The following is a 12,576-nucleotide window of genomic DNA, read 5'->3' on the forward strand; positions in this document are numbered from 1 at the left end:
TATATCAGATGAGATGAAGAAAGTAGAGAGGCCATGTGTACTTTCGAAAAAGGTTTGGCAAACATCAGTGTATCCGTTGTTTCTGTACTCATTTTTATGGCCTGGGAGATTGTTATGTCCTGCAGAAATACTTTGTATAATATTAATAGTGAGACTCAGAAGGGTGAAATAATATGTGTGTGTGTAAAGAAGTAAAAGGAAAACTATGAAAGAAAAAGTGGAAAGGGTGACTGGCTGGCAACTTAGACCTTAGGAATTTTGGATCTGGAAATCGATGTCTATACAATAAGCATTTTCTGCCTACTCCTTAGGTATATTCATAAGCCAGTTTGTAGATCATTGATCTAAAGTATAAGACATATGAAACAAAAAAATGCAATCTTACCAAAAATAAAAATGCATTGCATTTGAAAACTATTAGGCTGAGCACTGTAGTCAGAAAAATGAATAAAACAAATTATAATTTAATGTAAAGCAAATGTGAACAGGAATAAACAGGTAAATGTATGAAAGCTTATAGTATCTACACTACATAAAGGGCTTCCCAGCTGGCACCAGTGGTAAAGAACCCACCTGCCAATTCAGGAGACTTCAGAGATGTGGGTTCAATTCTTGGGTCAGGAAATTTCCCTGGAGGAGGACATGGCAACCCACTCCATTATTCTTGCCTGGAGAATCCCATGGACAGAAGAGCCTGGTGGGCTACAGTCCATGGGGTCATAAAGTGTCAAACACGATTGAAGCAACGAAGCATGCATGCACACTACATATAACAAGTACTGTGCTGTGCTTAGTCGCTCAGTGGTTTCAGACTCTGTGACTCTTTCGGTTGACATGCCCTCCTCCAGGGGATATTCCTGATCCAGGGATGGAACTTGCTTCTTCTCCTGTGTCTCCCGCATTGCAGGTGGATTCTTTGTCCACTGAGCCATCGGGTAAGTCTGCATATAATTTGGTTCCCACTAAACTTCAATGAAAACTTACTTTTACCTATTAAATGTTAAATAATTGTCATTATAAATAGATTGTTATCATAATTCATTACATAATTACCATTAACATTGATACCAGAATTTCTCTTACTGAAGGAACTATTTTTTGTATGTAAAATACATCAAAAATAACATATGATAGAGCAGATACATAAAAACAAACATTTGCATTTGCTTAAATATAAAAGAAAAATCTCCTCTCCATGAATCAATGTTAGAAAGTGTATTATTTTCACTCCTATAAAGGAAGCAGGGAAATGAGTGATAAAGAGGAAGAGAGAGGATCCAGAAAGATGGAGAGGCTGGAAATAGATAAGATATTGGAAACACCAAGTGATCTTTATAAATGACGATGTCTACCACTTGATCTGAAATTATTTACATTGCTAATATGTGGATCTCTCCTGAATATTTCGTATGAAAATATTCAATGCAGTCTACTACATGCAAAACAATTTCTGTGTCTGGAATTTTTTATAGAGGTCAAAAAAAGAACTACTTCGGTGATCAATACAAAAGAGAGCAGCTTTATGCACTAAAATAGAGTATGATTAAAAGTAAGCTAACAAGGAGATTTCAGAGAAGTGTATTTTCAAAGAATACCACCATTTATAGGACGCATTATAATATGGAAATCTCTTACAGCTTAGAATACTTGTAGATTTTTTGGCACTGAAAATGAGACCCCCAAATCACTGGATCAAGAACAATACTGAATTATTGAAGAGGTGTATTACACTTAGGTTCATGCTTTATTTTGCGTGTGAGATATGTAAGCTAACATAAATGACAAGTATATTTAGCAAATGTTCCTCGTCAGTTGTGCTAAACTCATTTTGTTGAATCCATAATTTTTATTTGAACGATTTTTATTGGAAACACAGCTAATTATACAGAAAGATAAGAACTGGTATTTTTTTGGATATTCCAACTATTAAAAAATTGCATCTTTTAACTCTTTAAAAAATTACACTTAAAATATATGCTATATATTTTTATACCTACTCTTTGTAAGAGGTCATCAATTACATCTTCTAGAACAATGATGTCCCCTAGTTTACCTGTTTTTAACTCTGAGCAATAAGACAGCGTGCTATTCATTTTTCAAGGAATGGTAAGACAATTATGCATGAAGTTGATCTACATGAGTAATTTAATCACTAAATATATAATTTGGGGGGAACATTCTAATACAATTTGTAATACACTTAGCTGAGTTTACAGGCACTATAAGGTGTAATACACAGAGGTTTAAAATAGCTCTTTACAAATGCTTATTTAATGTAGCTCAGGGACAAGAAAGACAGACATAACAAATTAAAGGACAAAAGTAGAATGTAAAATGTACCCTTTGGAGATGATGATTAAGCCAAGAGCCAAAGTGACCAAGAAGAGTTAGAATTAAGGAGAATCTTAGAGTTTATTTTTATTTGAGCAACTTTCTCTCTCTTTTTTTTTTTCTTCTCAGATTTAATCTCCTATTTTTACAGATAGGGAGACCAAACTCCAATATATTTATGTGAAATGCAAAGTCAAAAGCTTAGCTAGGAGAGATATGCTCCACAATGGACCAGCCCTCAGTGGCCAGCCTCTTGAATTACACACCAGTGTCTCCTTTGCTCCTTGTGTAAGATGTAGTAACCAAATCACTGACAATATGGGGACTTATACGCTATGGTCTTGGATTAGAGAAAATCAATGTGCTTATAAATTTGCTCTTTAAAAAACCACCAGATCATAAGTACAAAATTAAATCCAGGATCCTGAAAGTGTCTTATTTGAGTTAAAGTCCTATAATTTGTTTCATTAGTTTAGTGGAATATCAATACTTTTTTTTTTTTTTGTAAATTTACCTTAATTTGGTTCTCACTGTTCTAATCAACCTGACTCTCTCTTGATTCTCTGACGTATTCATAATATTTGCTAAGAAAACTTTCACATTGTTCTGTGTAAAAGTACACTCTGATCGTTAAGAACCAGGCATTACTCCTGCCTGAAGAGCCATTGAAGAAGGTATATAATTATTTCATGGACATAAAATTATTTCTATTAAGGAGACATTTTTATTAATGTATATAAAACTAAAATGTATAGAGATGCTTAATTTTCCCCCAAATGATGTATAAATGTAATGCAATCAAGGTAATGAATAATTTTAAAGGTCAGTTAAACAGCAATGATTAGACAAATAGACCCTAGAATCCAAACCAGTTTGTTAATATCACTTAGCAAATAGAACAATTTAATTATGTTTTAAATCAGTAATAGAATGGATGCATTATTTGATAAAAAGCATTGCTACAACTGTCCATCAGTTTTGGGAAAAAATTTGTATGTGAGATTCAGTTTCAATTGGTTTAAGATTTAAATATGAAAATGGATCTATTAAATTATTATAAATTTAAAAGTTAATATTTTTACTACCATGCAGTCAAAGAGAACTTTCAGTAAGAATATACAATTTTAGTGATTAATAGAAATGGATCCTTCTGTTGCCAAAATTCAGCCTAGCCAGAGACATTCTTGTTTTTTTCCTCTTTCTTACCTTTTACCTATTTGTCAAGTTTCAGAGTCTACTGAATGATTATGTAAATAAAGAAATGAAACAATATTTGGAGTTAGAAGAATTGAGCTATTACAAATCACATTATTTATTACAAAGAACTTCAAATGATATTTTATTTCCAGCTCCTGTCTGTAATTCCGAGTGATTACAGTTAGAGGACCCAGAATTTCAGAGCTGAAATGGATCTGGATGTCTCACAGTATAACCTGTTCATATTATAGATTTAGAAGTTGGGAGTTCAGGAATGTTTGGTGATTTGCCTCATATCCCATAGCAGAGGCAGATGAGCTAAGACTAGGAGTTTTTTATCTTAAGTCTCATTTCTGGGCTTCTTGTATTAGGTTAAAGTTAAACTGCATGTGAGTCAAACTAATATGATAGCAAACTGATTCTCAGTTATATTTTTTAATCTTTCCAGAGATCATTTTTTCAAACTCTTTCTTGCTAGAATTTAAATACATATTCACCTTAAACTCTCCATGCTAGAAATAAAAGTTTAAAAATTACTATCAGGGCTATTTGTGTCTCACAAAAAAATCTCACCAATACACTGCAAGTCAGAGATCAATTTAATGAAGAGAATGCAGTTTAAATTCAGATCTTCCATTTTCAAGTCATTTCCAAATTATCTCCTTCAAACTAGCCAATATATGTTAGAATTTATAAGTTGGAAAGACAGAAAAGAATGGGTAATCCTCTTAACTTCCATATGAGGATGACTGGTACTCACAGATAGTGGAAGTTAAAGTCAGTTTTTGCCCAGTAAGTGAATCTTCTTTCATTTTATGCTCTTTCTTACATGTCTTCAATAAGCAAAATTGGGGCTTTAAAAAATTGATCTGGCACCACTTCACATAAAAAAGTTCAGGAAGAAAAAAGTCAACTGTCAGTTATAAGTAGGCATTTCAAGCATTCACACCATGCTCTAAGGAACAGTGAGTCATATGAGATTCAATGTGCAAAGGAAGCTGACACATAAAAGGATAGAACAACAATGATGAGTTCCCAAAGACACGCTGTAGGACAAAGAATAATCATAGAGGGGCTATTTTTGGTCCAACAAAAGGACTTGGGAATTTAAAGTTAGAGTAAGGAATTAATTCACTCAGCTTTGAATTTAAGATAAAATAATTCACTAGCCTTTATTTTTCATTAATGCTATTATAGTTTATTGAGATGATGCATTACTGAATTGTTAAATACTTCGCAGTCTAAAAATAAGTGAGGACAGGAAAGCTACTTTAATTTTGTCAGGAAGGAGGATGTGAGGTATAATAATAATCACATAATTAATATTTTATCTGGTATGGAACTACAGTGCTAAATATAAATAAGAAGAGATATCTGTCTCAACAGTAATCTTTTAGGAAGCAACAGTGCCCTGAAACTTGAAATTAATGCCCATGATTGAAGTTGAAACTGCTTTGCCGGGGAGTTCTAAAAATAGTAGCTCAGGCAACTTAAATCTTTAATTCAGCTAACCACCATTTTCCTGTTCCCTTATTTATAAATGATATCCTTTTACATTCCAATTATGGGAAAGGTTTATAGCCATTTGTAAGAATATAACAGTGATTATGTGAATCAGAAAACAAAGAACTTTACAGAGGAAAGGAATTTAGTTCAAAAGAGCAACCTAGCCCTATTCCTTTATACATGAAACATAATTTGTTATATATATATGCTGCTGCTGATGCTAAGTTGCTTCAGTCGTGTCCGACTCTGTGTGACCCCAGAGACGGCAGCCCACCAGGCGTCCCCATCCCTGGCGTTCTCCAGACAAGAACACGGGAGTGGGTTGCCATTTCCTTCTCCAATGCATGAAAAGTGAAAGTGAAATTGTTCAGTCCTCTCTGACTCCTAGCGACCCCATGGACTGCAGCCCACCAGGCTCCTCCATCCATGGGATTTTCCAGGCAAGAGTACTGGAGTGGGGTGCCATTGCCTTCTCCTGTTTAATATATATATATATATTTATTTATTTATAGTTAAAACAAGAGTAACCATAGACGTTATATATTTGTGTGTGTTTGTGTTTTTGTGTGATGTTTGTGGCTAATACTACCAAATTAAGGATATTAATAAATCTTATAAGAGCCATTTGTATTAATTTAACATTCCTAGTCCTCTGGCCAAGGGAACAAAAACATGTGGGATAAGTTCATACCCAAAGGTCCCAAGGAAATGACTGTAAGTTTGACAGATGCCCATAAATCCATCTTTATTAGTAGTTTGTTAGATTGCCTTTCAAAGTTTTCCTTTATTCAGAAGTTATTTGGAGTTATATTATGTATCATTCTGTGAAATCTTTCTTATGATTGTTAACATATTCATATTGTCCTCAATATCACTGTAAATCTAACATGTTAGTTTCATTAAGGCGTGAGTGTCCTTTTGTAATATATTCATATGCAGTACCTGAAGGTGGGGCCATCCATAGTTTTGACTGGTGGTAGCACAAGTGGTTGGTGTATCATCGTAGGACCCTAGATGACAAGAGAACATTCTTGTGAATTTGGTGATAATATTAGTGGATAGTGGGATTTTACATAACTTAAAGTTATATACTAGTGTGCTTTCTGAAAATCACAAACATCTATTTTAATGGGAAGCTGGAAGGTATTGTTTCAGGTAATTTAGGTTGCCACCATTTTAACCTGAAAGTAATCAAGAACTTTGTTCTTGAACCTCATTTGTTAGGAATGAGGATTTTAAGGCACAGGCACATGGAGGATGGTGCCTGTTGTTCAAGATCTTAGCACTAGGAAGAAGTGGATGTCCTCAAATGTTCAGGAGAAAAGTTGTTCCTGGAGGAAAGGGTAGCTTGGTCAATGATTCTGAAAATGGAATGACATGACTAGTTCAAGCATATAAAAAAAGCCAACATGATCAGACTGAAATGAATCAGGGGGAAAGAGTGACAGAGATCTTGTCAGAGGAAGCTAGAGACTAGACCATGTCAGTAATGAGATTTAGCCCTCCTTAAATATAGGGTATTACTAACAAGTGAGACTCATCCACTACCAAACTAAGAGTTAACATACATAAATGTAGTTTACATGTCTCTTTTCAGACTCAAAATAATGTTTAAGGCAAGATATACCTTGATTTGCATTTACACAGTACTATTTGAACTTCTTTAAATACTTTAAAGTACTATTGGGCTCCCCTTGTAGCTCAGTCAGTAAAGAATCTGCCTGCAGTGCAGGAGACCCAGGTTTGATCCCTGGGTCGGGAAGATCCCCTGGAGAAGGAAATGGCAACCCACTGCAGTATCCTTGCCTGGAAAATCTCATGGACAGAAGAGCCTGGTGGGCTGCAGTCCATGGGGTTGCAGAGTCAGGCATGACTGGGCAACTAACACTTACTTACTTACTTACTTGTTTGAACTTATAGTACTTTAAGATGTCAAATTTGCATTTGCAAATTTTTATCTCCATTAATTTATATTGAGAGGGGTTTTTTTTAAAATAAACTTGTTCTTATGAATCATCAATTTGCTGCTACTTCCAACAATAATTTCTGAATTATTGTAAAGGATTTTCATGAAGTCACTAGGGATCCTTGCATGAAAACCCAAAAGCATAAGAAGCTTATGTTAAAAGCAATCTCTGTAATAAAATCTTTTATATAAATTTTAAAAATTTGCATTAGTTTGTAAATTTTTATGCCCTCACATACTTTAATAATTTATAATATATTATAAATGGTCTAGCATATATTGTCATTAGGATAGTGACCATATTAAAGAGATGTGTAGTTTTACATAAACAGACACTCTGCATATAGTTAAAATTTGGAGTTTCTACTAGCTATTTTGGAAAAAATAACAAAAAGGCTTGTCAGTCTCAGACTTTACTGGCATTCATATGGAATTCACAAGGTTCAAAGTTGAAGTTTATTTTGCGTACTTTCCCAACTTGCTAGAAAATACCACTAGAAATAGACACGACCATTGGGTTTTGTTTTGTTTTTTTTTCTGCATGGTTCTAGACATTTCATTTTTAACCCCAACTGAAAATGCTGTGAAAGAATATTTCCATCCTTTTGGTGATAAGCTTTAGTAGAAATCAAAAATGTCAACAATTACTTCGGACTACCAGTGAATATATTGATGAGATCATTTTGGTTAGTGAACATATTGCATATATTAATAAAATATAATGTATATGTCAACATGGTATTCCACTTTCCTCTGAAAATATCAGCATCTGCTGTACCAAAAAATACAAAGAAAATATTATAAAGCCTTAATTAAAATGATAAAGATACCTAGAAAATTCAAAAGAAAGTTAATCTTGTGCAAGCAGCACCAGACTGAAATGTTTAGACAATGAAATAAAAATCAACTAAACCTTAGAAACACAGTAAATAAATGAATTACATAAGAATGTTGGATAAACCTTCTTGAAGTACTGTTGCCATGGTGAAGCACAACAATGAAGTTAAAAGAACAAATACACAAACCTAAGTGTATTTATTAAGAGGAAATCAGAAACTTGAAGAAATATATTAGTTAAATTCAGCCAATGGGTACAAAGGCAATCAAGTGGTTTCCAAAATGAGGAATTACATGAAGACACAAACTGCAGTGCCTTCTAGGATAACTTTATGTTTAAGTAATTTTACAACAGTAGAAAGAGAGATATGACCTCTTTCCGAGACTTGTAAGCACCATGAATGATTTAAAACAGTTAAAAGATTATTTAAAAAAACCACATAATACATGTCATGATATATTTGTTATAATTCATAGAATGCATAACATCAACAGTGAATCATACAGTATTTTTTAAAAATTATTTATTTCTGATTGGAGGATAATTGCTTTACAATATTGTTCTGCTTTCTGCCATACATCAACATGAATCACCAGTAGGTATACAAATGTCCCTTCCTTTTTTAATCTCCCTCCCACCTCCTACCCCATCCCACCTCTCTAGGTGTCACAGAGCACAGAATTTTGAGTGGGTATGATCTGCCAATATAGGTTAATTGATTCTAACAAATGTATAACTTTCATGGGGGATATGAGTAATAGAGGAGGGGGTAGGAAGAGGGTTAGGTGGAAATCTTTTACCTTCTACTCAGCTTTTATAGGAATCTAAAACAGCTCTGAAAAATAAAGTCTTTTTTCTAAAAAGCACACATACATCTGAATGGAATTATTCCCTTACCTCCTATTTTTAAAGAAGATATGTATTTGATGGGATTTTTGAATTAAAGGAATGGAAATTTGGAAGTATGATTCTAGGTATTATTAATTTATGTTCTTAGTCATGATGAGAAATGCCGCTCATCCATACCCAGCTTTAAAGCAGTAAAACTTTTCCTGGATCCCCTAACCAAAAAGTCCTTTCCTCAAAAACATATAAGCAACAAGTGGTTTTACCATAATTCTACATCCAGTCACTGCTACCCAATTAGAAACAAATGTTTCGGAGGAAAATTTTAATTTGTTTTACATGCAAATTTGCTGTGATTCATAATTAGGGCAATGCAAATTAAAACCACAATGAGATACTATGTTACGCCCACTAAGCTAGCAAAAATTAAAAAAAGTTTGACATTAACACAAAGTATTGGAAAGGATGTGATGCAATGGGAACCTCACACATGGTTGGGAGAATAAATTGGTATAAGAATTGCTGCTGCTGCTGCTAAGTCGCTTCAGTCGTGTCCGACTCTGTGCGACCCCATTGACGGCAGCCCACGAGGCTCCCCGGTCCCTGGGATTCTCCAGGCAAGAACACTGGAGTGGGCTGCCATTTCCTTCTCCAATGCAGGAAAGTGAAAAGTGAAAGGAAGTCGCTGAGTCTTGTCCGACTCTTAGCGACCCCATGGACTGCGGCCCACCAGGCTCCTCCGTCCATGGGATTTTCCAGGCAAGAGTGCTGGAGTGGGGTGCCATTGCCTTCTAGGATCCTTAAATCCTACTCATAAATGTATTCCCTAAAGAAACTCAGACATGTGTACCAAGGAAATATGTTAAAAAATGTTCATTGCCTCACTGTTTGTAATAGCAAAATTGTAGAAGCAATCCAAATGTTGTCAGCAGAAAAAAGATAAATGCATTGTGCATTCATACCAAGGAACACTGTACCAGTGAAAAGAACCACAATTACACACATTATACAGATGCACCTTCAGAACATAATGCTGAATGAGAAGCAAGTCTCCAAAGACTATATTCAGAAGGATTCCACTCTCATAAAAGTAAAACTAAAACACAGAACTAAATAATACATTGCTTAGAAATACAGATGATTATGGTCAAGCCATAAAGTAAAGCAAGAGAATGACTCGTACAAGTTTAGGCTAATGGCTAACTTCTGGGCACACACATGTGACTTAATTAGTGACAAATATGATAGACAAGATGTGTTCTGGGTATACAGGAATTTATTTATTTAAATAGTGCATTTTAATAATCTTTTTTTTTTCAAGATTTCTTTTTTTTTCCTTTTTTTTAAATTTAATTTAATTTTATTTTTAAACTTTACATAATTGTATTAGTTTTGCCAAATATCAAAATGAATCCATACAGGTATACATGTGTTCCCCATCCTGAACCCTCCTCCCTCCTCCCTCCCCTACCATCCCTCTGGGTCGTCCCAGTGCACTAGCCCCAAGCATCCAGTATCGTGCATCGAACCTGGACTGGCATCTCGTTTCTTACATGATATTTTACATGTTTCAATGTCATTCTCCCAAATCTTCCCACCCTCTCCCTCTCCCACAGAGTCCATAAGACTGTTCTATACAATAATCTTTTATATGCATGAAAATTTTAAAATATAAAAAGGTTTTATAGGACAATGTGCAGAGTGTGATTCCTTACTATGGAATCAAGAACTTGTTATAGATCTGTGGATCAAAATATATAAAAATGCAATGTATTTCAGATAGGTCTTGGAGGTAGGGTGGGAGATGGAGATGACTCACACAGCACTGATGAATTTTAAAGTTTACTTCCTTTTGTCAGAATATTGTTGAGATCAGACCCCTTTTAAGATGTAATAGCTAAGTCATAATATATGCACAATTTAAAACTTTGTAAATTTTACAAATGTGATTTAGGAGTGTCAAAGAATTCTCTTTGACTTTAGGTTAGTTTCTTAGCTATATGGGAGAAATTTGAAAGACCAATGATGAATAACCTGTGAATCTGTGTGTATATTTGTATTTGTGTGTGTGTATACTACCCCTTGAGGCTAGTGAAAAAAGAAAGGATGAGTAAAGTTGTACTTTGGATTATTACTAAGTTTCTAAGACTTTTAAGTTATAATGATTCAGACATGGAAAATGTGCACCTCAAATCACAAAACTAATAATTCTCTAAGCAAGAATGAGAAGGGAAAGCAATATGTATCTTGTTATATATGTGTAGTGCAGTGTGAATTTATACTTATTCTTTCATTGGTTAGAGAATCACTTGATTTAAACACATGCCTTGTTCACCCTAATTTTATTATAAATTCGCACTCAATCATATTATCATTTCTTATTCTCACAAAATCCAAAGTAAAGAGAAAGCAGTTTTCAGAGCATGCAGGACTCATTTCAGCATCACCTTCCTCTATGTTGAGCCACCTCACATTGATTTGGTAGACTTGGAATGAGCTGAGAGATGCGCAGTTAACCAAACTAGGTCTGCTGTTTTAAACATGGTATGATTGCTGATGCTGCTGCTAAGTTGCTTCAGTCGTGTCCGACTCTGTGCAACCCCAGAGACGGCAGACCACCAGGCTCCCCTATCCCTGGGATTCTCTGGGCAAGGGAGCTGAATTTCTGGGCTGCCTTTTGAGAAGCTATCCTAGACAGACTAAGATGTCCCAGTGGGTCAGACTCTATGAACCCTTCACTTTTAAAAAGTAGAATCTTGAACAATTAGGCCCAACTTTTAGAACATGATTACCACTGGGGAGTGGTATTTGCTTCTCACAACTTCTTCATGAATATCTGTCACCTCTTATCAGAGGAGTAAGAGCTTAACACTCAATCCCATTCTTCAAACAAAAAGGCAGTTAAATTTTCCTATCCAACATATTATACCAAACAGCTAGAAGGATTTGCATACTAAATTTTTGTCCACGGTCATGTATCCAGAGTATCTCCACCTCTTAATTGATGCAGTTCAGTGCTGGATTTTTATTTCCTAAACTTTCTGGCAAATAATATGTCTTATCAAACCAATTTATCTTCTTTTAGAGCCTCTCGTTTTATCTTCTCTCTCTTTTCCTCTCTTTATTCTGTTCACTCCCCTTCTCTTTTTCTGCTTTCTTTTACTGACAAATCACACCCCTCACTCTGGCTTTATATCACTTTTTTGACTCAGTAAGCAATGATACCTAAGTTAATTACATTTTTACAGATATATAGATAGATAGATAGATATAGATATTTGGTCTCTAGATGAGAATTTTTCTGAATCTTTTCTGTTCTCCTGAGTAGTTCCTAACTCTAATCTTGTTTCTTTCATTTATGGTTTCATCAACTTCTGGTTGAATCTCAAGAGCTTTCACCTTGCCATTTGCCCAGATGCTGTGACCAGATCTGACCTGGTTTTACTTCAAGGAATAAAAGTTTAGGGTTTGTGTACTTTTTAAATTATATGTTTAAATATATACAATTAAAAATATGATCCATGTAAACAAGGAGAGCACATCCACTTCTTTAGAAACAAGTGAGGTGAGGACCTAGTAAGAGGAATTAAAATAGAAATAATTAAAGGATTGCTAATAACATTTGCTTGTGGGAAACATCGTGGATTACCAAACTGATTTACAGTCATATTCCATGCTGTAGGTTAGCAAGCTATGCCTCTAGAAAAGAGACACTTAACAGAGTCAAGGAGATCCAGCATATGTAAGAGCTGAAGAACTGCTAAAACTGAAAATGAATTTTTGGCCTGTATCCTTAAATCCAGTATGCAATAAAGAGTCAATAATAATAATTGGAGAAATTATTTTAAGTTGATAGCAATTTTTTTAGACTTAATTTAGTATTAGACAACTA

At 34.5% G+C, this 12,576-nt stretch overlaps 1 protein-coding gene across 2 annotated transcripts in view; it reads right to left on the reverse strand.

The window, feature by feature from the left end:
- Positions 1-12,576, reverse strand: part of CALCRL (calcitonin receptor like receptor) — a 128,201-nt gene that overhangs the window by 97,561 nt on the left and 18,064 nt on the right. The window contains exon 2 of one of the 2 annotated variants that reach the window (XM_070359349.1): positions 5,977-6,044. The exons of the other annotated variant lie outside the window; for it this stretch is intronic. The gene's annotated coding sequence lies outside the window, so the exon portion shown is untranslated. The remainder of the gene's footprint in view (positions 1-5,976; positions 6,045-12,576) is intronic. 2 annotated transcript variants of the gene reach the window in all.

The sequence above is a fragment of the Bos mutus genome, chromosome 2 (assembly GCF_027580195.1).
Source record: "Bos mutus isolate GX-2022 chromosome 2, NWIPB_WYAK_1.1, whole genome shotgun sequence".
Taxonomy (NCBI): Eukaryota; Metazoa; Chordata; class Mammalia; order Artiodactyla; family Bovidae; genus Bos; species Bos mutus.